The following is a 24,993-nucleotide window of genomic DNA, read 5'->3' as shown; positions in this document are numbered from 1 at the left end:
CCTTCTTGTCATCCATATGCAGCCACTGTTTCCACAGCATTATTCCCTGTCTAAGTAAAAGGCTGGTTGTATTAGCTTTGTCTTGTGCATTCATTGGTACATGACAAATGAAGCTTTAAAATTAATAGTTTACAGATACAGAAGCTCAGCTAGATTGCTTTATTTACCAACTTTCATTTCTTCAGCATTACTGCAGAAAAGAGAAACTCAGTCACAATTAAAAATCCCACAGAGGTAATTTCTGCCTTGGTTGAAGTTATTATTCTATGTTAAAGCTAACACTATAAGGATTCAGGAGAACATTAAGAGGAAAAAAGTAATGTTGTCATGTGTTTAACCTGTTAATTATAGTAATCTACACTACACTGTAAGTATTTTAACCTGCAATGAGTAACAGGGGGTTGAGGAAATTAGCAGACTATAGCAAATGGGGGTGAAACCTGAGCTATGTGCTTCTTAGTGGTTTATTTTCACATTTCTACATGCAATGCTATCTAGTAGGCTTACATTTTACTGTCAGAAAATGTTTTGATTTCTTTTCTTCCAATTTTCTTTAAAAAGATTTCAACAGTTCATATGTTTGAATCCCATATTGTACATTTTAGAGGAAAAAGGCAGAATTATTTGTACACTCCACAGTGAAGTAGATATTTATTGTTGGGAATGCAATGTCTGCCTTTTTCCCCCACTTTCACAGAAAAAATGAGAAAATTAAAATTCATAATAATTTTATCTGCCAAGTTTGCCCAACCCAGGGATGAAACCACTATTTTGGGTGATCTACTTGTGGAACCAAATGATATGCCTCTCGTCAGGGGTGGGATTCAATTTTTTTAACAACTGGTTCTGTGGGTGTGGCTTAGGTGGTGGGTGTGGCTTGGTGGTCATGTGACTGGGTGGACATGGCTTGGTGGTCATGTTATTGGCTGGATGTGGCCAACTCAATATCACTCACATCGAGGCCCACATCTCCTCGCTGGCCTCTCGTGACTGTGGGGATGCTGCAACAGTCGTAAGTGTGAAAAATGGTCATAAGTCACTTTTTTCAGTGCCATTGTAACTTTGAATGGTCACTCCACACAAGCAAAGTACCAGCAAAGGAGGGGGAAAAAACTCCAGAGAATTCTTGAGAGAGGAAGTCTAATCCTGCCAAGAATGTAATAAGGGTTAACGGAGAGGCAGTTTCTGTAAGCAACACCAGAATGTTTCCTTCCTGCTTTCCTTACAGGATTAGGCCAGTAATTTCTTCTAACAACCAGTTCTCTGAACTGCTTAGAATGTTAACAACTGATTCTAGCGAATAGGTGCGAACTGGTAGAATCCCACCTCTGCCTCTTGCACACAGACTCCAGCCCTCATGCAGACCACATGCCCAATTCATGCTTTGTCAATAATGTCCAGCTGGCTGGGGAATTCTGGGTGTTGAAGTCCACCAGGCTTCAAGTTGCCAAGGTTGGACACCCCTGATCTAGATTGACTAGAACGCTCTCCTTGAACACACTGGTATTTTTAATATGAGAAAAGAATCTCTATGCTTGCCTTTTTAAAATGAGGAAATAGGATATAATAAGAACATGTGGCAGGTGTAATGAAGGCAATCCGAATCCACCTCTTTGCTGTACCAGAGAAATGTCAATACACGTACCTGTGATGTCCACATAATCAAGTTTGATGTAGTGACTTAACAGAAGAACAGATTTGAAGAGATCTTGGAGATCTTCTAGGCCAACGCCCTGCTCAAGCAGGAGATCGTATATCCATGTTGGCGAACCTATGCCATGTGTATTGGAAGTAGCATGCAGAGCCATTTCCCCGGGCATGCGAGAGGTCACTGGAAGAGCCCCACTGCACATGTGTGTGCATGCCGCCGCCTGACAGCTGATTGTTGGGTATCTGGTGTTCATGCACAGGGGGCGGAGGGTGTGTGTTTGGGGGAGACACATGTGCAGGCACAAAGATGCACAGCGCACGAGGGGGGAATCACATGCGCATGTGCAGATGCACAGTGTGCAAGAGGGGAATCGCGCATGCATGTGCAGATGTCTGTCACGTGAGGGGGGTCACATGCGCATGTGCAGGGGCGTGGGGGGGGGGCAGCATGCATTGCCTTCTGTCCTATATCATTCCAGACAAGTTGCTACCAAGTCTTTTCTTAAATATCTTTACTGATTTTTTTTTTAAAGATAACTACTATTTATATAAATACTGTGGATAGTTTTCAAGAAACCTATTGTTTGAGAAATTTATCAACAGACTGTACAAAGAAATGTGCCAAGAAATAACACCAGGGATTGTAGGAAAAGAAGAGGGAGAGCCTGGGAGCAGAGTCAAGAGAGGAATCAGTCTGGAGTCATTACGTTCCCTCAAATGTCCAGCCAGCCTCCCCCTCTGAATTCTGTTGACTCTTATCAGTGTCAGTTTAGTCCTGTCAGTTGACTAGATTCTTGTGTACAGGCTTGAGTGATTGGAACTTAATACTTTTTGCCCGACAGGAATAGAATGTACCATTGCAGCAAGAAATCAAAAGCAAATAAAATTCTAATTAGTGTGGTAGGCCAGAATTTACCCACATCTATCAGGATGAAATGTGGAAGAGTTTCTCTTGCTCAAGTTAGTTCAACAATGAAGTATTGAACAATATCTTAATGTAATACATTGAGGCTATGCAAACTGCAATTTGGACTGTTCAGATTTGAAGAAGGCTAATAAAACCTAATTTTCTCACAATTAAACAGTCTGTTTAATTTGAGATTCCTCTTTCACATTTCATAGGTTTGGTGAAACCTTTACTATAGTTAAAAATATGAGCAAATGACTAGATATTTTCTACTAAGTGAACAGGGAAAGTACTCTGACTTTCTCTCTGCAGACAAATGCTTCCATATTAACAGTCTCTGTTGGGAATGTTTCAAGAAGCAGAACCCCTACTGCTTCCAGATGACCTTTCTGGTTTGGTGGATGGAAGGAAGCAACAGACACCAGACAGTTTGGTGTTATGCATAAAGTCAGCCCTTAAATCAATGGAAGTCAATAATATCCTTTTGCCACCAGCTTTCTGCAAACAAATAATGTACCTAAAGAAACCCCTGTGGCTGCAGAATGGACCATGAGACATACAATGCTATGCTTAACTCCTGAGAATGGAAAGGAATGAAAAAAGTCAAAATAAATTGAAGATTTATTTATTTATTTATTTTGTCAAGCAATTATTAGATAACAGGTATAAGTATAAACATGGTTATGAATACATGAAATGGATATGAATAAGAAAAAAAAGAAACAATAGGACAGGGACTGTAGGCACGTTGGTGTGCTAATGCACGCCCCCTACAGACCTCTTAGGAAAGGGGTGAGGTCAACAGTAGACAGTCTAAGGTTAAAGTTGTTGGGGTTTGGGAAAGAAACCCCAGAGTCAGGTAGAATATTCCAGATATTGACCACTCTGTTGCTGAAGCCGTATTTCCTGCAATCAAGTTTGGTGCGGTTTACCTTGAGTTTGTATCTATTGTGTGCTCTTGTATTGTTGTGGTTGAAGCTGAAGTATTCATTGACAGGCAGGACATTGCAATATATAATTTTATGTACTATACTTAGATCGGATTGAAGGCGGCATTGTTCTATGTTGTCTAGGTCTAAAATTTCAAGTCTGGTGGCATAAGGTATTCTGCTATGAGTAGAGGAGTGGAGAACTCTTCTTGTGAAATATTTCTGGACTTTCTCAACTGTATTAATATCAGAAATGTAATGCAGGTTCCAGACTGATGAGCTGTATTCGAGTATTGGTCTAGCAAATGTTTTGTATGCTCTAGTTAGTAGTGTGATATTACTGGAGAAAAAGCGATGCAGGACTAGGTTAACAACTCTTAATGCCTTTTTGGCTGTGTAGTTACAGTGTGCTCTAGCACTTAGATCATTTGAGATGAGTGCTCCAATGTCCTTGACAAAGTTTGTGTCATCATCAAAGTCTTGACTATTCAGCTTGTATTTTATTTTCTGATTTTTTTTGCCAATAAGTAGGACAGAGCATTTATTTGTTGAGATTTGAAGTTGCCATTTGTTTGACCATTCTGACACATAGTCCAGCTCTTTTCGAAGGGTAGCAGTATTGTCAGTGGTGTTGAATAGCTTTACATCATCAACGAAAAGAATGCAGTTACTCTTAATATGATCACAGAGGTCATTTATGTAGAATATGAAGAGAGTTGGTCCTAGAATGCTGCCTTGGGGGACACCACTGTTGACAGGTACAGGATTTGATAGGACGCTCCCAATTTTTACCATTTGTTGCCTGTTTGACAGGAATGCTTCTATCCAGTTATGCAGGTGTCCAGAGATACCATAAGATTTTAGTTTTAGAAGTAGTTTGTTGTGTACCACTGAACCATAGGCTTTACAGAGGTCTATGTAAATCGCATCAATTGCTTTGCCCTGATCAAGTTGTGTAGTCCATATGTTTTTGCAGTGTAAGAGTTGCAGATTACAGAATAGTTTTTTTTCTGAAACCAAATTGTTTGTTAGAGAGTGGGTTGTTTGTCTCTAAGTGGAGGATAGTGGATTGGTTAATAATTGATTCCATGACTTTACAGGTGATGCAGCATAAAGAGATTGGTCTGTAATTTTTAATTAGACTGGGGTCCCCCTTTTTGAAGATGGGGATGACCGTGGTTAATGACCATAGGTTTGGCAAGGAACTGGTCCTGAAAGATTTTTCAAAGTTTTTGCTTAGAGGTTTGGCTATGGCAGTGGATAGCTTTTTTAAGAAGTAGGCACATATTCCATGCGGTCCAATAAATGGAGATGGTTTTAGATTGCATAGTGCTTTTCAACATGGGGGGGGGGGGGGGGGGGGGGGGGGGGGGGGGGGGGGGGCGGGGGGGGGGGGGGGCGGGGGGGGCCCCCGGCGGGGGGGGGGGGGGGGGGGGGGGGGGGGGGGGGGGGGGGTTTGGGGGTCTCCCCCCCGGGGGGGGGGGGGCAGGGGGGTTGGGGGGGTTGTTGGGGGGGCTTTTTTTTAAATATAATATTGTTTTCTTTTTGTCTTCTGTAAAATCGATATGTATTAGATCATTGTAGTTGTCTGTGGTTCGACTAGGAAATATTGGGCATGATCCATTGCTGTTTACAAATACTGAGCCATGTCTCATATCTAACTTCTAGATACTATCAGTATCCCACTAGGTTTTACCAGAGCATATTTTAACCTACCTGTGAAAACATTACTGTATTCAAATCCCACTTCCTTCATCTAGAAGGTAATTGTTCAGAATGAAAATGTTAAAAATTATTTTTTCTTTGATTGTGTTACAGTTACTAGCTAAATAAATGTATATAATTAAAAACCTAGTCTGCGAACATTTCAAACGCTTTATCATAGATTACCGATGGCTTTATCATGTGGATTAATGTATTGCATTCATAATTTAGGTAAGTGTATTTTTAGAAAAAAGAGTTTGCGCTTTTATTTTGCTAGCAAGTCTATTTTGAAGGTTTTCATTTTTTGATATATTTATTTTGGTAATAATAAATATACATGTCACTTTGTTACAATATGAATTAACCGAATATTTATGGAGGCTCAAGTAGCATAAATTAGCCAGCTTAGGCCTCCACATTTTAAAAAAATGCAACAGTACAACAAGAAGAGAGTATAAAATTATTTTGAGGGAAGAGGGAGGAGAAGATGAGAAGAAAAAGAATGATAGAAAGTCTGTCTTTCAGTTCCAATAGTTCTTGATGTTTAAAATCTCTGAAGTTTCTTTATGTGTTAAAAATGAAAAGCTACAAGTTTATCTTTTGCATTTTCTCAAGGGAAGCTGACCTGAATCCTCCAGCAGCAGTTGAAAAGGTTTTTCCTAGCTTTATCAAATGGCCCCAACAGAGCTGAGTTTAAAATTAAAAGCTTCTCCTACCAGAGGGAATATATGTGACTTTAATAACTGAAATGTGTTTTTACTTTCTATTACAGGGGTCAAAAGGTTTCCAAACAAACCAAATTTATCAATTATTTAGAGCTGATTTCTTCTGAAGTGGTATTTCTAAGATATTATTTGGTGGAGAAATTTAATGTTCTAAAGCCAGCAGCAGCATTTTATTCATAACAAATTTCTCTGAAACTGAATTTGCTGGGACAACTTAATTTTCCACTATCGTGTTTGCACTGCAGAAATATCAACTGAAGTGTTATAGGGCCTAACAAGTGGGCTTTTCAAAGAGAAAAGCTTGCTTATTCAGCAGCACCCCTCTTTGCTCTTTATTGCTTAAGAAATGAACCAGCCAATTGTATTTGGAGCAGAATTTCTTTAGGGGCATCAATGATAATCTAAGGGAAAACACCCGCATATACATTAGAGCAGATTTAAAAGCCAGGAAACAATATCATAAACTACACTGTGTCATCCAGGCAGCTTCCCCCCTCAAATCACATCAGTGTCAAAAGTTTTGTTAAAGGTGGTTTGAGTTGTATTCCCATAACATTTAAAGTAGGGGGATTTCCCTTTATGAACTCAGAGTATGATATTTCATTTAGCAGAAGAAATAAAAGGAATGTTATTATAGAAAAGTCCTTGGAAAAAAAGGAGAGATAAAATCCTTAATGTAGTCCACAGGTCATGTAAATACTGTATTTATTATGTAATTAAACATACACTGGATTTCTGCCTAAAGACTGCCGTTATATGCTGCCAGAAAATGTTATGAAACAGTTCGTAAATTCATAGGAAGTCTTGTGAATTGAAATCGACATTCCACAAGCTAACACTTCATTGTCTTTCAAGCAGTTAAAAAACAACAGCAGGTTAATTTTTGCCAGCAAATAGAAAAGTAACTCAAGGCAATTAATTATTTTAAGAAAAGCAATTAGTCAAACTGGACTGCATTTGTCAGTGAAATAGATAAAGTCTGTTTATCTAGATACAAACTGTTTACATCTAGGCTGATTGAGATTTAATCCTTGATGTATCTTGGGAAGGAAGGTAAACATGTCAATAACACTAGTGGCATCTCCTCCTCCTCCTCTTCCTCCTCCTCTTCCTTCTCCCAGACCTGAATAGTCCAGTAGTCTGATTCGATATACAGTAAGTTCTTCAAGAATTTTCATTTTGTTTTTTATGCTATAGACATACTTAACAACTATATGTACAATATTATCAAGAATATCAAGAATATCCATTCTCCATTCCTTGCCCTGTTCTTCCATTCGTAATCTGTTTGTCTCATAAAATAATAACCTGACTAACCACCAACTGCTTGAAGATATAATAACTCAAAAGTCATAGTCTACATGCAGCAAGTTCCTCTTCCCTGGCACTTTCTGATAACTGTGGTTAAAATTGCTGCTACTCATGGTGAATGAAAAACACCAGTGTTCCAACTTGAGAGAAAAAGCCTCTTGAATTCTGGTGGTTGCATTGATGTATCAGGCATGAACAACCAGATCCACACATGAATAGTTCTATTAGCTACTTTATTGCTCATGCCTATTTCACAGGAATCTTAGCTTAAATAACACTCAACAGCATTCAGTGTGGGGAAGGGGTTGGATCTTGTCCTCTTGTGCCTATGTAAAGATTAATTATCTATGTGACTCCTTCTCTTGATTCAACAAGTCCCTCTGCAACAATTGGTAGCATTCTATTCTTACAATGTCGCTGCAATTTATTTTTGTTTGTTTAAAAAAGCATAGATGAGGCAAGGTTTATTTATTTGTTTATTTTATATCATCCACATCAAAAGCTTTCGATGCCACATAACATGTTTAAAACAACCACCATTCACAAGAATGCAAACATCCACGGGAAAATGAATAGTAACAAAAAGATCACCCCCACCCCCAAAAATCATATAGTGATGCCATCTAATTAAACTTTATTTTAAATTTTTTTAGAAGAGGTCTCCAAGATTTTCCTGGAAGTGATAATTATTTGGACAAACCTATCTTCAAAGACTAGGCTGCTGCATAATAATGAGGCTGTATTGGAGAAACATGTTCAATGCATCACATCACAGAAATGAAGCATCCCCAGAACTCCCCAGGGTGGAAGATATCCACATTGGATGGGGTAGAGAAGATGAACCCAGAAAAGTAATATGGAGATTGTTACACATAGTCTTACGCTACTTATGTCTGACGAACAGAAAATATGTGTCCTAATGAAGAACACTCAAGGAAGACCCAAATTCTCTATAATTTGCGAACACTCTGGTACTTTATAGAGATATGTTTCCTGTATGTATATTGTTCATGATGAGGAAGAATGAGGAAAAGACTTTGAATGTATAGATTATAAAAGGAACACTTATAAGGGGTTTGAAGGAGACACTTGGCTTGCTATCCACTCTTCTTCCTGTATTTCTTATTTAGTCAATAACGGTAAAGGTAAAGGATCCCCTCGCACATATGTGCTAGTTGTTTCTGGCTCTAGGGGGTGGTGTTCATCTCCATTACAAAGCTAAAGAGCCAGCACTGTCCAAAGATGTCTCTGTGGTCAAATGACTGGCATGACCAAACAACGAAGGCACATGGAACACTGTTACCTTCCCACCAAAGTGGTCCCAATTTTTCTACTTTAGATGCTTTCAAACTGCTAGGTTGGCAGAAGCTGGGACAAGTAACGGGAGCTCACTCTGTTACGTGCTGCTAGGGATTTGAACCGCTGAACTGCCGAATTAGTATTTAGTCAATACTGCTTGACTAAATCTGAATGTTGTGATGTATTCAAGTTCTTGGCCAGGGGAGAATGTCTCTTTATATGGTTTTTTTTTTTTTGCCAGTTGTCTTGATGCATTAAACTCATTACAAAATGGACAAAAAGGGCATAAGTCATTGATGTACTTTTGAAAGATTGCAATAAAAAACCACTGGACTCTTCTGGCTTTCCTATCAGGGATGTAGATCTGAGGCCAGGGGGACAGGAACACTTTTAATAGCTTAGCAGGATCATCTTAGTGCTTTAGAACCCAATTGTTGCTGCTCCAGTGATCTAGAAATGTAATCAGGAAATTCAATCATTTTAAACTCTTCAGTCACTAAGGAAAAATGTATACCGATCTTGGAAAGCATTTGAAAGCCTACATATCTAAGTGCATTGCAGACCTCTTTCTACTTAAGATATGAATGTTTTGGTCCTTCTTTACATAATATCTCTTTTCTTCTAAGTGGTATCCTCATTGTCTTCCCATTGGAATGTATTGTTTGCACTAAACTTGCAAGTTAGCAGAAGATGTCAAATTGTTTTAGGCAAGGTGGATGAATGTGTTGGGGGGTTGGGAGCTATTTAATATGTACTGAATGTGATCATGACTCAAAAAGAAGAGAAGGTGTCGTCCCCCGTCCCCCCCCCCCGGCTTTTATTCTGCCTTACAGAATCCAGCACTGTTGAAAGAGGAGAGCTCTTGACAATGGAAAGAGCAAAGGGTCTCCGTACTGGATAATAAAGGGGATCCTGAAAGGTCAGCTTTGAAATAATGAATTCCACACATGCATGAGATCTCAATACTTTCTGCTTACTCTTTAAAAAAGAAAATATGGAACTGAAATGTTGATAATATGGTGCTTATAGTAATATGTAGCTTGAGAACTGATTTTTTTTTGTTTTGCAAATCCTTTGGAAGAAGACAAGCCAATGAAGCTCATGCACTCAGAACACACAGAAACCTATTTATATCTTCATGTTTATATCTCTGTATATTTGTCTAGCAGTTAGACTAAATCTTCAGTGTTCAGTGAATGTACATTCGCGTGTGAATACTGACAGACATTTTTCTCTATTTTTCAGACAAAGGACACAATCACATATTGGGGGATGGCAAAGTCATTTGTATATTTCAAAGTATTTGAGGACAACCTACCACATTTTCTAGGTATGTGAGCATTTACACGAAAGTCAACACCTGATGAATTTTGGAATCCTTTTGGCCATGGGTAAGATAAAACATTGCGACTGTTCACTCTATGTGTTGAATTTGAAGGTTTTAGAAGGTCCTGTGGAAGATAATGAGACTAATTTATTATATTTTTATCAAGAATCTGGTAGATTCCCTTTATTAGTAAATATTAAGAAGAAGTTGGAAAATTAAGATGCTATATCAACGGAACTGAATTAAAATGACCTTGCAACTCTTGGCAGCAATCAGGAGTCTTTGAAAATGATGGGGATGGAAAGCATCTTCCCATTATGTGCTACAGGGGTCTCCAACCTTTGGGCTGTGGCCCACTACAGGGTCATGGCCTATTCACAACTGGGCTGCTGGGTCAGTGCTGCATGTACACAGCCTGACTAGCACTCACAGTGGGTGTCGGTGCTCACAGCCCCAATTGTGTGAGTGGTGCATGTACCTACCACTCATGCAAATAAAGCTCAGTGTGCACATCTGCCCCTTGCACAAAACCTTCCCCCTTTCCCCCTGTACTGGGCCTCCAGACCTGAACTTTGGGGAATGCTGATGTACGTGGTTATCTTCATGATAGAAATGTCTTAGTTATCCATGTGCTACAAATAATAATGCCACAATTGAGCTGTCTATATGAGTAGCCCTCATTTAGTGACTCATTGGGACCGGAAATTTAGTCAATAAGTGAAGGGATTGGTAAGTGAAACTCAGTCTATGCTTATGATTTTACTTCAGATTTCCTTCACTTTAGAGACTTAACAAAATCATAAATATGAGAATTGGTCATCAAGATACTTTTTCATCACTGTCATCACTGTTAACAATCACTAAAAGAGGCAGTCACTACTGTAATGGAATTAAGCAAAAGAGGCAGGACTATTAAATATGTTCACTATCTTGAATTGACCTTTCTATATCTGTCAATCATCTCTTTCTCTCTGTTTTCCATCTGTCTATCATCTATCTATATCTATATCTATATCTATATCATCTATATCTATCTATCTATCTATCTATCTATCTATCTATCTATCTATCTATCTATCTATCTATCTATCTATCTATCTATCTAATCTATCACCTACCATCTAAAAATAAAATATAATAAAATAAAGGAATGTTGATGATATACACTTTGTTGTTTTCATGGCTGGAACTTCTGAGCCAATTAGACTAAACAAAAGCAAAGCCTCACATTGATTTGATCAGGGTTGGGCCTCTGCAAAATGGCGACCTGCCTCAATGGGTGTCATGCTGATGGAGGACTTTAGGTGTGGTGGATGAGGGAACAAATGACTCCCTTTTCCAACCAGGCATACCTTTCCAATCTGATGCATTTCCCAATGTGGCCTTGCTCAAGCTTATAAACCACTGGAATCAATTTCTTTTAAAAACACGTTTTTCAGAAACTTATTACGCACTTTAGAGATATATTATATACCTTCAGCAGCAAAAGAAGAAAAATTACAGGTGCAAAAGCAAGCCATTTTTCTCACGGCTGAAAATGATGCTAGGGACTAGTCACAGGGGAACAGTAAAAATTACACTCCAGCAGCAACAGGGCAGGCGCCCACAACGCCACAGCCGGGTGAGTGGCACAGCCAGGCAGCGCACTAATAAATCAAGATAATTCTCTGCCTGCCTTGAACTTAGACCCAACTACAATTCACTAGTACAGCAGGAGGAAAAAAAAAAAGTCTGTTAGAGGAATTCAGCTTTACTGGGGGGACGTGATTAGTCACTGGCCAGATTGAGCCTCGATTGCATCTAAATAGTCCACTTTATGAACCATTTATCTTCTGCTCAGACCATTTTCATTACACCAAAAACTGATGCTGAGCTACCAGCTGTAAGATACAGCCTGGTGAAAATTAATAACCTTTCCACACACCCCCTCCCTCCTTCCTTTCCTCCCTCCCTCCTTCCCTCCCTTTCCCTCCCGCAGTACTCCTGCATATGTGAACAGGAGCATTTATCCCTGTTTTGTTGCTATTTGCATCCTGGCGTTCTCTGGCAGTCTTTCAATTTTCTCAAGTCTCTTAGCCTTTGCCCCTGTTTCGCTTTTGCAACACAAACAATTCATCTGTGCATTTAAAATTCTCTTAGCGCCCTGACATGAGCATATAGCCTTAGAGCAGGGAGCAGTTTACACAGAAAAGAACTCTTATTAATTCCTCTGTCCTGCGTTCCGGCTAAAATATAGGAATCTAGAGATTACTACCGGGTCCCTTAAAGACCATTTAGAGCAGTGCAATTTTAAAAAGGAGACTATTATTAATACCTGCTTAGGCTACTGACTGTGGGGAGGGCAAGGAGGTCTGGCCAGTGATGGAAGATAGGCACTAAGTGAGGGCATCACATGGCTGATTATTTTTTTTACCAACAGCCTGCAGAGCTTTTGCTAGCTGTGAAGATATATGCTGATACAATTACAACAATGCACAATGAAATTATGGAGTATTAATGGTGCTTAACCAATGTCAGGAATTAAGCAGAATTAACACAAGTCTTTCTTTGAGCAGACATAGTTTTTGATAGGGCTGATTAAGGATTTGGCTATCTGGAGAAAGCTCATTATAGGAGTATTAATTAGGATGCAACAAGGAAGAAAGTGTGTTGTTTTGGGATGATTTCTACTTGAAGCTGTACAACTGGAAAGAATTAAAAATGAAAAAAAAAAACCTACCCTCTTTTTCTGTTTTTATGTATTTCTTTCTTTAACATTCAATTCATTATTGCTGTGAACATGGCTAACCAGGTTTGTTGATTATACTGCAGAAATGGGATTGCTAAATTGCAAGAAGAACTGAGATTTTAGTCAGCAAATAATTTAAATGGAATTTTTAAAAACTTGATGATTGGGCCAGCAGTGGGGTTTATTTAAAGTACAGTGCGTAACATCTCCTTCCTCAAAGGCCTGTACTTTATAACTAAAGTGGAGAAATGTTCTTTCAATGCTCTTACAGGGCAATGAAGCATGTGCACGGTGCTGATTGAAAGGGAGGAATAATGTAAGGGAGGAGCCATGTTTTTTGCAAACATATCAATGTTTTAGAATTAAGAGCTTACAAAAAGCTGTTAGTCAAAGCATTTCCATAAGACTATGTTATCATTTTAGATTTTTGTTTTTTCCACAAGCAAAGATGAATTGTATTCAGAGAATATACAGTGGGTGATGAAGCATGGGAATACTTCATGGTTTTTTTTTCCCCCTTTGGAACACGGAAGAGAAGGAAAATCCAGTTTCATGTGTTGAAACTGGGGTTTCCTTCAAAAGATGACATCATGAAGATGACATTATTACGTGATCAGTCACATTGCTGCAACATCTGAGTTTGGAGATGTTCCTGGAAAGAAAGGAAGAAAGAAAGAAAGAAAGAAAGTAAGAAAGAAAGAAAGAAAGAAAGAAAGAAAGAAAGAAAGAAAGAAAGAAAGAAAAGAAAAGAAAAGAAAAGAAAAAAACAAAGGAAAGAAAGAATTAGACAGAACATATTCTTCTAATAATTAACAGGTAAATGAGAATGACATCTTGGGCTGATTTTCCCTGGAGGCAAAGACAAGAACAAATTGTACCCAGGAAGGAATTGTATCTTGGGGGTGGGGAAGAATGACTTTACCTGAGACTGCAGATGGTTGAATCATTAGTGCCCTCTTCTGGGTATTCATTTTAAAGGAACAATAGAATCTAAGTCACAGGGCTGAAGTTATTCAAAAGACAATTGCCCAGATTGCCACAACTCATCTTCAAGGATGGAATTCTTAGTCAACCTGTATATATCTTAATGCGGCTTGATTTATATATTTATTGAAGCCCTTTATACTCTGATTCCCATGACCAAAGCATATTAAACCAGATGTGCTAGAAAGTAAAACCAATATTTAAACGAACACAGAAAGATCTGCAGAATTAAAAACCTACCACTAAAGGAATGTGTTTAGGTGTATGTCTGTGTGTGTGCATGATGTTCATGCATATGTCTACATGTCTCATTCCATTTGTGTTTGGAAGATTGCATTTAAAAAATATCATCAGAAATGCTGATTTTATTTGCTTCAGATCTGGAGACAAATAAACAGGGGGAAAGATAAGGACAATCCCCAGATAAAGGCATGCTGTGTAAACCTGAGGCCCATAATTGTTTTTGCAACAGATGAATGAAGCCTATGGTCTCGTAAAGGCTACAAATTTATTGTGGGCAAAGATTTGTTGTGATCTTCAGACACAGTAGGCTCTAGACCGTGAAAGCTTCTGCTACAATTAAGGTGGTATGCTATGAAGTGCAACAAGACTTTGGTGTTTGTCTTACCAAAGACAAACACCACAATGGATGCCCTTAGGTCATATTTGGGGTGATTGAGGGAATGCTATTGTACAGGAATGGAACTCATAGAATTAGGCAAAGCTATTTTTCAGAATTCCTAAACTCCAAAAAATAATTAAAGAATTCTTACATGTGAGAGATGCAGAAACACAAGCATCGGTGCTAGATTGGGTACAATGATGCTTATGTTTTTACTAAGCTGTACTTCTTTTCTTTCAAAAGTCTTCTGATGGAGAAAGAGCTAATTACTTCATTCAAGATTTGTCCACATTCTTTCACAGTGTGATTGGGGGGCATATTGTTAGACTGAATTACATCCTCTCATCTATGTGTTGTGCAACCAAACATGAGTAGGCCTTCTGGATTCTTTAGCTATCTTGGATATAAACCAGAGTTAGAATCCAAGATGCTGCCTGGTTTTGAGACATCTGAGAATGACAATAAGCATTTTTTTGCCTTTTCTGCTTAATTGTGTCTGATTCTTGGAGATTGTTGGATGTGTCCCTGCAGTTTTCTTGGCTATGTTTTTCAGAAGTGGTTCACCATTGTCTCCTTCCAAGGTCTAAGAGAGTGTGACTAGCCTGAGGTTGTGTATGACCAAGCCAGAACTAGAACTCCCAGTTTCTAGTCTAATGCCTTAACCACTACATCAAACTGGCACTCAGAATAAGCTGTAACATGCCAGTTCTGACTACATATTTGCACCAGTAGATATGAGGAGCATCTTGCAATGTTAACTGAAAAGTATTAGTGACTCTGCTCTTACAGTATGGTGGAAAAAAAGGATATGTGGATTTTGAGTGTGTGCATTTGTGTGTGTGTGATTGTGTGCTTGTGTCTATGCAGTAATCACACATTTTACTTTGGCTGTGAGGGACCAAATCTCTGTCTTACACGGAGGAGTATTACAAATATTACAGGACCAATACATACAAAGAAAAAAAAGCAGACAATAACAACAAGACTTGGCAATGTCAAAGAGGAAGAGAATTGAAGAAAGAGGGAACAAGCCTTAATAACAAATGCATACAAAGCCAGACTTGAGAAGACAGTAACTGACAACAAATGCTGGCACTGCAAAGAAGCTGAAAAACTGTGGACCAACTAGTTAGCTGTTGCAAGAATATTGCACAGATTGAGTACAAACAACAGCATGAAAAAGTAGCAACAATGGTACATTGGAAGGTCTGCAAGAAATGTCATTTGCCTGCAAGCAAGAACTAGCGAGATCACAAAATAGACAAAGTAATCAAAAATGAAAAAAATAAACTAATAGACAAAGTAATCAAAAATGAAGAAACTAAAGTTCTCTGGGATTTTAGAGTTCAAATACACAATATAGAACCCCAGACTTAACAATTGACAAAAAGAAAAATAAAGATGTTGTAGTACCCGAGGACAGCAGCATAATAGAAGAAAAAGAATCACAGAAAATCACTAAACACAAACAGCTACAAGCAGAAGTAGAACAACTGTGGTGAAAGAAAGCAAAGGTAGAACCAATAGTAATAGGTGCCTTGGGTGCTCTCCCAAACCATCTGGAATACTATTTGAATACCATTGGCATTGACATTGATAAATTTGCCATATCAGTCAATTATAAAAGAGAGTTTTACTTGGAACAGCAGTAATACTTTTATCCCCATCAAAGAATAATATCTGCCTATCCAAGATCCTTGAGAAGGACTCAGTAGGTATATAAAAAACTAAACATCTGGCTGACTGTATGACCAACAATAATAACAACAACAATCCAAATTTCATGAAAGCAGCAAATTTCATAAAACCAAAATCTTAAAAAAAATTCTTAAGAATGATTTCCAAGTATGTATGCAAACAAACAAGGTAAACTATATTCCACATCAGTTCAAATGATAGTTCAGCTTTCTTCTCTTTGGAAAACCACTCTAAATAACCTTGCATATCAGTAAATAGCACTTGCTTACATAAGGGATTGGTGTGAAAAAATAATGAGATTTTGTGATTTATCATTATAGTTTAAATATGGCTGTCACTCTATTCTGGGTTCTTTGCCATAAAATGTGTGCAATGCTCTTAAGAATTTTTAAAAAATGAATACTGAGCAAATCAAAAGGAATAATCCAATTGTAGATTAGATTATTCACACAAAATTAGTTAATTTTGAGGGTTGGAAAGAGGATTTGTATGGTATTTATAGTGACATTTGCTCTTTTCTTTTCTGATCTAAATATTTTGGACACATAAAATTAGGTTTAAAACTTTTAGTATTCCCTTTCTCCATTCATTTTCACTTCCACACAATCATGAATTCATATCAAAAATGTATCTACCCATTTTTCAAATTTTGGAAGAACATTTACTGAACTGCAAATTGTAGAACTAGACTCAAAGCTACCACTTTGATGAGAATGCATTTGATCTTGGTTTTATTTGTTCTAAACCATGGACAGCTCCAAGAACATTTTCTTTTTCTTCTTCCTCCTCCTCCTCTTCCTCTTCCTCCTCTTCCTCTTCCTCCTCTTCCTCTTCCTCTTCCCCTCCTTCTCCTCCTTTTCCTCCTCCCCTTCCCCTCCCCTTCCTTCTTCCTAGCATATTCCCACAGGTGTAGGGTCCACTTTTTGGATCATTAAAAACCACTTTGCACGGTCAACTGCATTTCCAGGGTGGAGGCTCACAGCTTGCATATCTTTGTTCAACGGTGTCTTGCAATTTCTGTTTTTCATGCCCACGAGGTCACTGACCATTGACTTTTAATTGGTAGGCAGTCTTGGCCATGGTGGAAGGTGCTGCTCTCTGGACACGTCTGTACCAACAGAGTTGGCCTTCTTGCATCTTCTCTATATGTTGTCAAATGGTGTCTTTTATTATTTGATTTTTCTAATTGGTAGCATATATTTAAGATTTGTTTACATTACTTGACTTTTTTCAAGCAGGCATCTGAGAAGTTTAGGAGGCCAATGAAATGTAGTGGCCTCATTGATCTACAATTGGTGTCTCCACATGGGAATTCTCTGCATGCCCACTCTCGTCTTCAACAATTCTTATCTAAAACTGTGATGCAATCCATACTATACATTTTGATAGTTTTAAATAATTTTTAAAAATCAATATCTTCTAAATGTGTTCCATAAGACTGCATGTTAGTAGCATCTCCAGTGAATATTCAGTGTTTTGTAATATTCTTCAAACTAAATTTCTTAGGCAACCATCCATGTCAATGATTAAAAACAGATTAAAGAACTATAGATTTTGCAGCTGTATTAATTGTTTCTAACTATTAGGTTTGTATACTACACTGCACAGCCTCCAGATCTATTTTATTATGCACTTTAAGACTATAATTTCCATTTAGCTGTTGCCAATATTTACTGGCACAAATCTCTTGGTTTTAAAATTTTGTTGTTGTTGCCATTTCTATACAGCATCAATTACCTCTTACTCATTCCGGTATAACGCATTGCAGATAAAGAATGTTCATTCAGTGCTGTAATTAACTAAGTAATTAGCACCAGTCTTAGAAATCTTTTGCAGATCACCTTAGTTTTGATTTTTTTTCTGTACTACAAGGTGAATAGCAGGACCTGTGTAGTAAGTATAACTCCTTGGTGTTCCACATTCACTTTCATGTGGATTGATCAGGCCTAGATTTTGTGGGATTAAACTGATAAAAAGAGTAATTAGAAAACAAATACATTAAGAACAATAAAAAAAAAACACAAAACTTTTGGTAAGTTAAAAATGAAAAGCTACAGTAGTTACTGGTGAAAACTTAATCTTCTTGGTTTTGACTTGGCAATAAGTAGTTTCTTTACATTAAAGTAGTTTTCTTTGTTGTTGACTTCCAGGATTGACATAGTTTAGGTAGATATTTCAGGAAAATTATCAAGAGCCTGTTGATGTAAAGATGACCTTGGGCTAGAAGCTGGGAAAATGGAAGGAAACTAGTCTTACCTTATGCATAAAGCTTTAGGCTTTAGGCAATTCACTCTTTTTCAGCCCTAGGAAGAAGGCATAGGAGAACCACTTCTGAAAGCTTGCCAAGAAAACTGGAGGGATTTATCCAGGAAATTCCAGGAGTCAAGAATGACCCAAAGGCACAACTACATGTCTTTATTAGAATTTAGACCTTCCCACACACCAAACAACTTCTTTTATATATTATAGAAAAGTTATTGACTTTTTATTGTCTGCAGATCTTTTCTTCCTTCCTTCCTTCCTTCCTAAATAAAAATGAATTGTGGGAGGTATGGAGGGTATGGTGAATTGAAGATAGTTCTGACATTAATCTTGAAGTTTATGCTTGCCTGGGTATTGATTGCTAGTGGGGAGGTGTTTTGTTTCCCTTTTGGCTTGTTGACTCTTTTGCATAGTGTATAGATTTTGATTTGTATAGATGTGATATTATATTATATAGATACTGTTTATGTCTATGTATCTATTATGAATAATTTGTCAGAGTGCCAGGGTTCTAAAAATTCCTTAGCATTTTTAGACTTGGCTTGGTCTAGTTTCCCAATCAAAACTATGGTTAAATCTGTCCATATGTTGTGAAATTAAAGAGTTTTTATCATGTCTTCTGACTGCTAGTTGGTGTTCATGGATGCATTCTGCCAGTCTTCTACCTGTTTCTCATATGTAGTGGCTGTTGCAGTCCATTACATTGAATGTTGTAGATGACTGCTGTTTTTTCCTCTGTGACTGCTGGGTTTTTTGGTTTACTTCGGATGTTTTAGTGGCTTGTGTGCTATGCTGTAGTAGTCTATTGTGATTTCTGAGATGTTCTTAATTTCACAACATATGGACAGACTTAACCATAGTTATAGTTGGGAAACAGTAACCAAGTCTAGTCCAGTTTCTAGAAGTCTGGCATTCTGATAAATTAGCCACCAATAGACATACAGACAGGGGTAGGATTCAACTGGTGTTACTACCGGTTTGGTGATTACGTGCGCGTGTAGTACACCTAAAGCTGTGCTGCCCGGGCAGCTGATAAGCACTGTGTGCGAGTGCACAACGTTTGAAAAAGCACCTTTCCCCTGCTGTTTCAACCTCAACTGTGCTGTGCAAAGTAGCTGAGGTTGAAAAAGCAGGAAATAAAGGACAGGTAAAAGCCGGGTGGGCGGGTGAGCCAAACAGCAGCAGACACAGAACCGGTTCTGTGTCTGCTGCTCTTCAGAGCTACCGGTTCTATAGAGCTGGGCAGAACTGGTAGCATTTCACCCCTACATACAGACATAAATAATATCTATATATTTTGCAAAAGAAACAATCAACAAGTCAAAAAGGGAACAAAAAGACCAAAACACCTCTCCACCAACAATCAGCATCCAGATGAGCATAGCTGAACTCCAAGATTAACATCATGGAGCTGCCAAACAAACCAACAGTAACATCCCAAGCAAAGAACCCCAAAGACCATCCCCACCAACACTAACAAAGCGAGCTCCGAAATAAACTGAACTCACTCCTCACTAGCATTGACGTTGTTACCTACTTTGTGTAATGAAATGTCTGCAAGAAAACAACCCAGCTTAGAGACCACCAAGAACCCCTCAGAAGGTGAATAGTACAAAAAGGATGAAAAGAGTATTTGTTGTATGACTGCAAATACATAATTAACTTTCAATAAGCACTGTAGTTTATAGCTTATATACAACACTTGAGAATTATTTTTCACCATGAAGGGCAACAAAGGAAAGCTATCATAAGTCAAAGGGCCATCATTAATTGCATAGTTCAGTTTCATTCAATTAACATAATTTGTCTATCAGGTCACAGCTGGAAACCAAACATTTGCCTGGAGCTAAACCACACATGGTAGACATGTGCACTTATTCTATGAGATTTTGATCTGGAATGTCACTTCCCAAAGATATAATACCCCCCTTTTCATTTAAATGCAAACATGAATACCAGTAATGGAATCAGAGATTTTTGTATTTTTGTACAGGTACAAATCTATCTACTTTCTATTTTATTTTCAAAAGCTGAGATGTTAACTACAAACTTTCCTTTTGTGTGTAGCTTGACATGAATTTTGACTTCTGAGCATCTTCCTAATTTATATTTTGATACGTTTAAACAACCACAAGCTGCACCATAATTTTAAAGTAGATACTGTATCTGTATCTTCGTTCTTTATCTCTTGGTCCTCTTGTTCCTGCTCATCCACCTTCTGTTTTCTGGATAGCTAAATTATCCAGATGAGTGGATCATGGTCATTAGTTTGAAAATTGCGGATTATGGCATCTTGAAGCTGAATTCATAAATGACACATTCACTGTGTATTTCTAGAGTAGCGTATACTGGAAGGTAAGCTGTAATGTCATGACTTTCTTCAAAGCTCTTTGACCAATTCCATTTGCTAGTACTGTATGCAGAGTTTGGGATCAGTTATTATTTTGCTTTTTTAAAATTAGGGACAGCTGCAACTATAGGGAATTTTCCCATTGCTTCTAAATATGAACATTCTCATGTATACCATTTTTTAAACCAATCAGTTAATGATTAATGTCTTTGAACACAAACCCAGAAATGATGTGTGTGTGTGTATACATTTTTTTGTCTGCAAATAATGATAAGAGGTATTCCCATAGTATTTTTATTCAACAAAGTATTTTAAAAATCCACAAGGAGAATGTTATATATTTCATTATTATCCATTGCTTTTTGTTTACAGCTGAAATAAGGTTTTTCCTTTGGGATTCTGCTATCATTTATTTCAAATCAATGTTTAAAATTAAATGGTAATCCTCAAGAGACAGAGGACACTCTTCAGTTACCAGCCTTTCCAATTGGAAATTTTTATTTCATGTTTCTATTTAATACTCAGTCCAGGGTTTGAAATTAATTAAAAGATATTCTTTCTCTAATCTTTTGATTAGTAGCTTCAAAAGATTAAAATAAATCAAAAATATTAGAATAACTTCATCTTTCAGTAGCAAAAACTAAGCTGTTATAAAATGTACAAAATGCATTCATTTAACTCTCCAATAAACAGAGGCTAAGGGGACAGGAAGAAAAGAACTATGGATTATAGAAAGCATGGGTTCTTTTTGGACAGTGTCTCCCAATGTGATTGCATTTTGACAGATTAATACTAACAACACACTTAAATTAGTATAAAATAACTAAGTGTTAACTATAGAATGATTTACCAAAGAAGAATTTTGATTGAGATGTCCTGAGAAGTGTAAATCAGCAGTTTGGGAAATACAGTTCAGCTTTATGCTAAGCAGGATATGTGAAGCTACATGTTTTGCTCTTTAGTATGTCCTTGAGTAATGTGTATATTAAATGGAAGTGAGAGTTGGATAGATGAGTAGAAACAGGCAGTGGGAATAGGTACTTAAGAAGCACGTGTTGCCAGCAGAGGTAAGATCGAGAATGAATGTTGGTTGACTACATAAGTGATGACCATAAGAAAGAAGTATGTTGAGATGTTATGTGAAGTGAGAATGAATGAAGATGAGTTGCAAAATGATATATGGAGTAAGAGGGAATCTGCCAAGAGGACTGAGAAAGTCATGGTCAAATGGAATCAATGAGATCCTGAAAAAGAAAGAGATGCACTCAGGGATACCATTGGCATCATGTTGCTGGAATTATCCTTAAGAGTTTCCATTGATGCGCTTTAATCATTAGAAAACAACCTTCCTTCCTTCCTTCCTTCCTTCCTTCCTTCCTTCCTTCCTTCCTTCCTTCCTTCCTTCCTCCCTCCCTCCCTCCCTCCCTCCCTCCCTTCCTTATGTGTCATCAAGTCATTTTAGACTCTAGTGACCCCATGGACAGATTTTCTCCATGATTTTCTCCAGCAACTACATAGATTGATCTCCACATCCCACAATCCCAAGGCAACTCTTTAAATAGCTTTTTTGCATGAACCTGTGCTTGACCTTTTTAATCCATCTGTCAGACTTGCTTGGCAAAACAAGCAGTGGAGGGATTGTGAGTAAGAATACTCTGAGCTATGAACTCCCCGAGGGAGCAATGAGGGTTTCAAATGTAATAGTCAAGTTATCATCTGTATAGGTACACCATTGTTTTTCTAATCTGATATGGAGGTAAAGGAACTTGTAGATACCCAGGGACTTGCTTCCAATGAAGTCTTTGTACTAATGAAAAATATTTTGGTTGTATAAGGCAGGATCTGATCCCCTTATTTTTTGCAGTCCCTCCATCCTTCCTAGTAGATTCGCACCCTCCTTTTCTGTATCTTTCTTATGCCAGGTCCCCTCTCTTTTCATCATCCTCAAACTAGCAAAAATGGAGAAAAAGATATTGAAAATAAATTATGTTTTATATGGATCTCTCTAAAATACAAATGCAAAACTTACTCTGGACCAAATGTTTATCTGAATTATGAATGTATTCTTTGCAGTTTTTTTCCCTTCCGGATAACTAGGTATTAACATAGGGCTCCCTCAATGAATCTATCTTCGTATGTAATAAAAACTATCAAGAAGGTCGGGGACAAATAAGCTACTGATGAGAACTATGTTGGTGATCTGGCTTGCACATTTGGTACTTGTCTGAACACTGATTTTTGCATCCATGCAGCCTTAATACTTTCTTTTAATAAGGTACATCTGAAGGGATAATGTCATAATAAGCTACAATATCAGAACAATACAATAGAATATAAGATTGGATAATTGTTCTCCAGTATCCACATTAAATATTCCTGTATAATTCCCAACATTTCAGCATGTTATTTCTTTTACTGTCTTTTACACCACTAACTCAGTCCAAAATCTTTCATCAGAGACATTTCTGCAGTTTTCTTATTTGAGTTAGGGTTTTCTATTTACTGCAATTGTTGTATCCCAGTAATAACAAACAAAAGGTTTAGTTCTTAGAATAGAATAGAATAGAATTTTTTATTGGCCAAGTGTGGTTGGACACAAGGAATTTGTCTTGGTACAAATACTCTCAGTATACATAAAAGAAAAAATACATTCATCAAGAATCATAAGGTACAACACTTAATGATAGTCATAGGGTATAATAAGCAATCAAATCATACTAGGAAACAGTCAATATAAATCTTAAGGATACAAGTGACAAAGTTACAGTCATGTAGTCACAAGTGGGAGGGGATGGGTGATAAGGGGTGATGAGAAGATTAACAGTTCTTAGGGATAATTAATAATTATAATAATAATAGTAGTAGCAGCAGCAGCAATAGTACAATTCTAGCTCAAGAAAAGTTCCCAGTGAGCTTAGTGAAACATATTCTATACAAATGTATTTAAAGCTGGTACTTTAATGCAATGAAAAGGCAAATAACTTAGATATCAGTCTCACTCCAATTCACCTCCAGATAAGTAGGAATAAAACCACAATCTTAAGTATATAGCAGATCCCTTCTATTCTTTGTTTTGGTGAAATGTGTTTTTAAGCATGGATCGGAGCAATGCAGTTTATATTTCATTATGACACAAGGCAAATACTAATATGTTTGGCTGCTGAGTTTTTATAACTGGCTTACTCACAAGTGTATTTGAAAATAATCCTGTAGGGATCACATGAAAAAGGAAAAATAGACAAATGCACTCTTTCTATACAATTATCTTTGAACAAAACAAAACAAAGGCAAATTTATAACATATAAATATTATTTTTATTTAAACCTGGGAGATATTTTGTAATTTGGTTCTTGTGCCCAAAACTTTACCTCTTCTGCCACAAAGGATTTGTTGACAAAGTCAAAAATTTACGAATGTTCCAATTCAAAAAGAAGCTCCTTTATTGAGCAGGTTCAGGGTCCGTAGTAAGGCACAAATTCTACATATTCAGACAGTTGCAGAGATGCAGATGTTAAACTTCATGTTATGATTAACTAAACTTCCAGCAATGCCGCCTTGTGAGCTGACAGAGAAGGTGAACTGAAAAGAAATCAACCACTCAGCTATTGTGATTTCCCCCCAAGCAGGCTATTCATCCCAGTGTAAGATTCTGGCATGACTGATGGAATATTTGACTGATGTAATTTATGGTGCTTGATATGACAGCCCATTTCAGGGAGCTTGAGGTTTACAGTATTTGGTACTAGTATTTGCTGCTGAAACAAGGAATTACTCTCCTTGGACAGACTGTAATTTAGTAGTACAACTGTTCAGCTAGCCACCTCCCACTGTATTTCACCACCCACTCCAGTCAGGGTTGATAGATAGTTCTCGGGACCTGCAAAGGATGCTGTAATGTATCCAGCTCACAGTCTTGAAAGATACATGAAGGGCAAAACCTAAGCCAAATATGTCATCTATCTCTTGAAGTTAGCAAACAAAACATAGCCAAAATGAAGAATGTGCTCTCTGGCCTTAAAGCTCTCAAATGACCCTTTCAGCAAGACCACTCAGGAACCAGTCCTCCAGGGTGGGGCTTTTGAAAGCCGAATAGGAAAAAATGAAAGGAGGGACCAATACTAGTTCCTCTCCATAGCAGCCTTACTCAATGAGAGCCTTCTGAAGTGTTCCTTCCCCTCCTGCTAGATGGTTAGATGCACCGGATTCTTCTTTCCCATTCAGAGTCCAGACACATCTTCATGCATCACTCACAGTTTATTTTTCTGCCTTCTCCACAAAGGTGGATTTGAAGCTGTACAGATGCACAGAGATAACTCAACAAGACGTCCATAACAAATTACATTTATTGGTTCATCAGGTATCCTCATAACTCACGTGTGTGATGAAGTTCTTCTTTAATGACCAATCCTTTGTATATCTGCCTTGTAGTAAAAGATGGTTATCTCCTAACCCATCTTGTAGCAATAGAAAGAAGCTGCCATGAGTTAGTTAGAGTT

This window comes from Pseudonaja textilis, chromosome 8, assembly GCF_049901715.1.
Source record: "Pseudonaja textilis isolate UNSWEBS1 chromosome 8, rPseTex1.2, whole genome shotgun sequence".
NCBI classification, from domain to species: domain Eukaryota; kingdom Metazoa; phylum Chordata; class Lepidosauria; order Squamata; family Elapidae; genus Pseudonaja; species Pseudonaja textilis.
Note: the sequence above shows the minus strand (reverse complement) of the source record.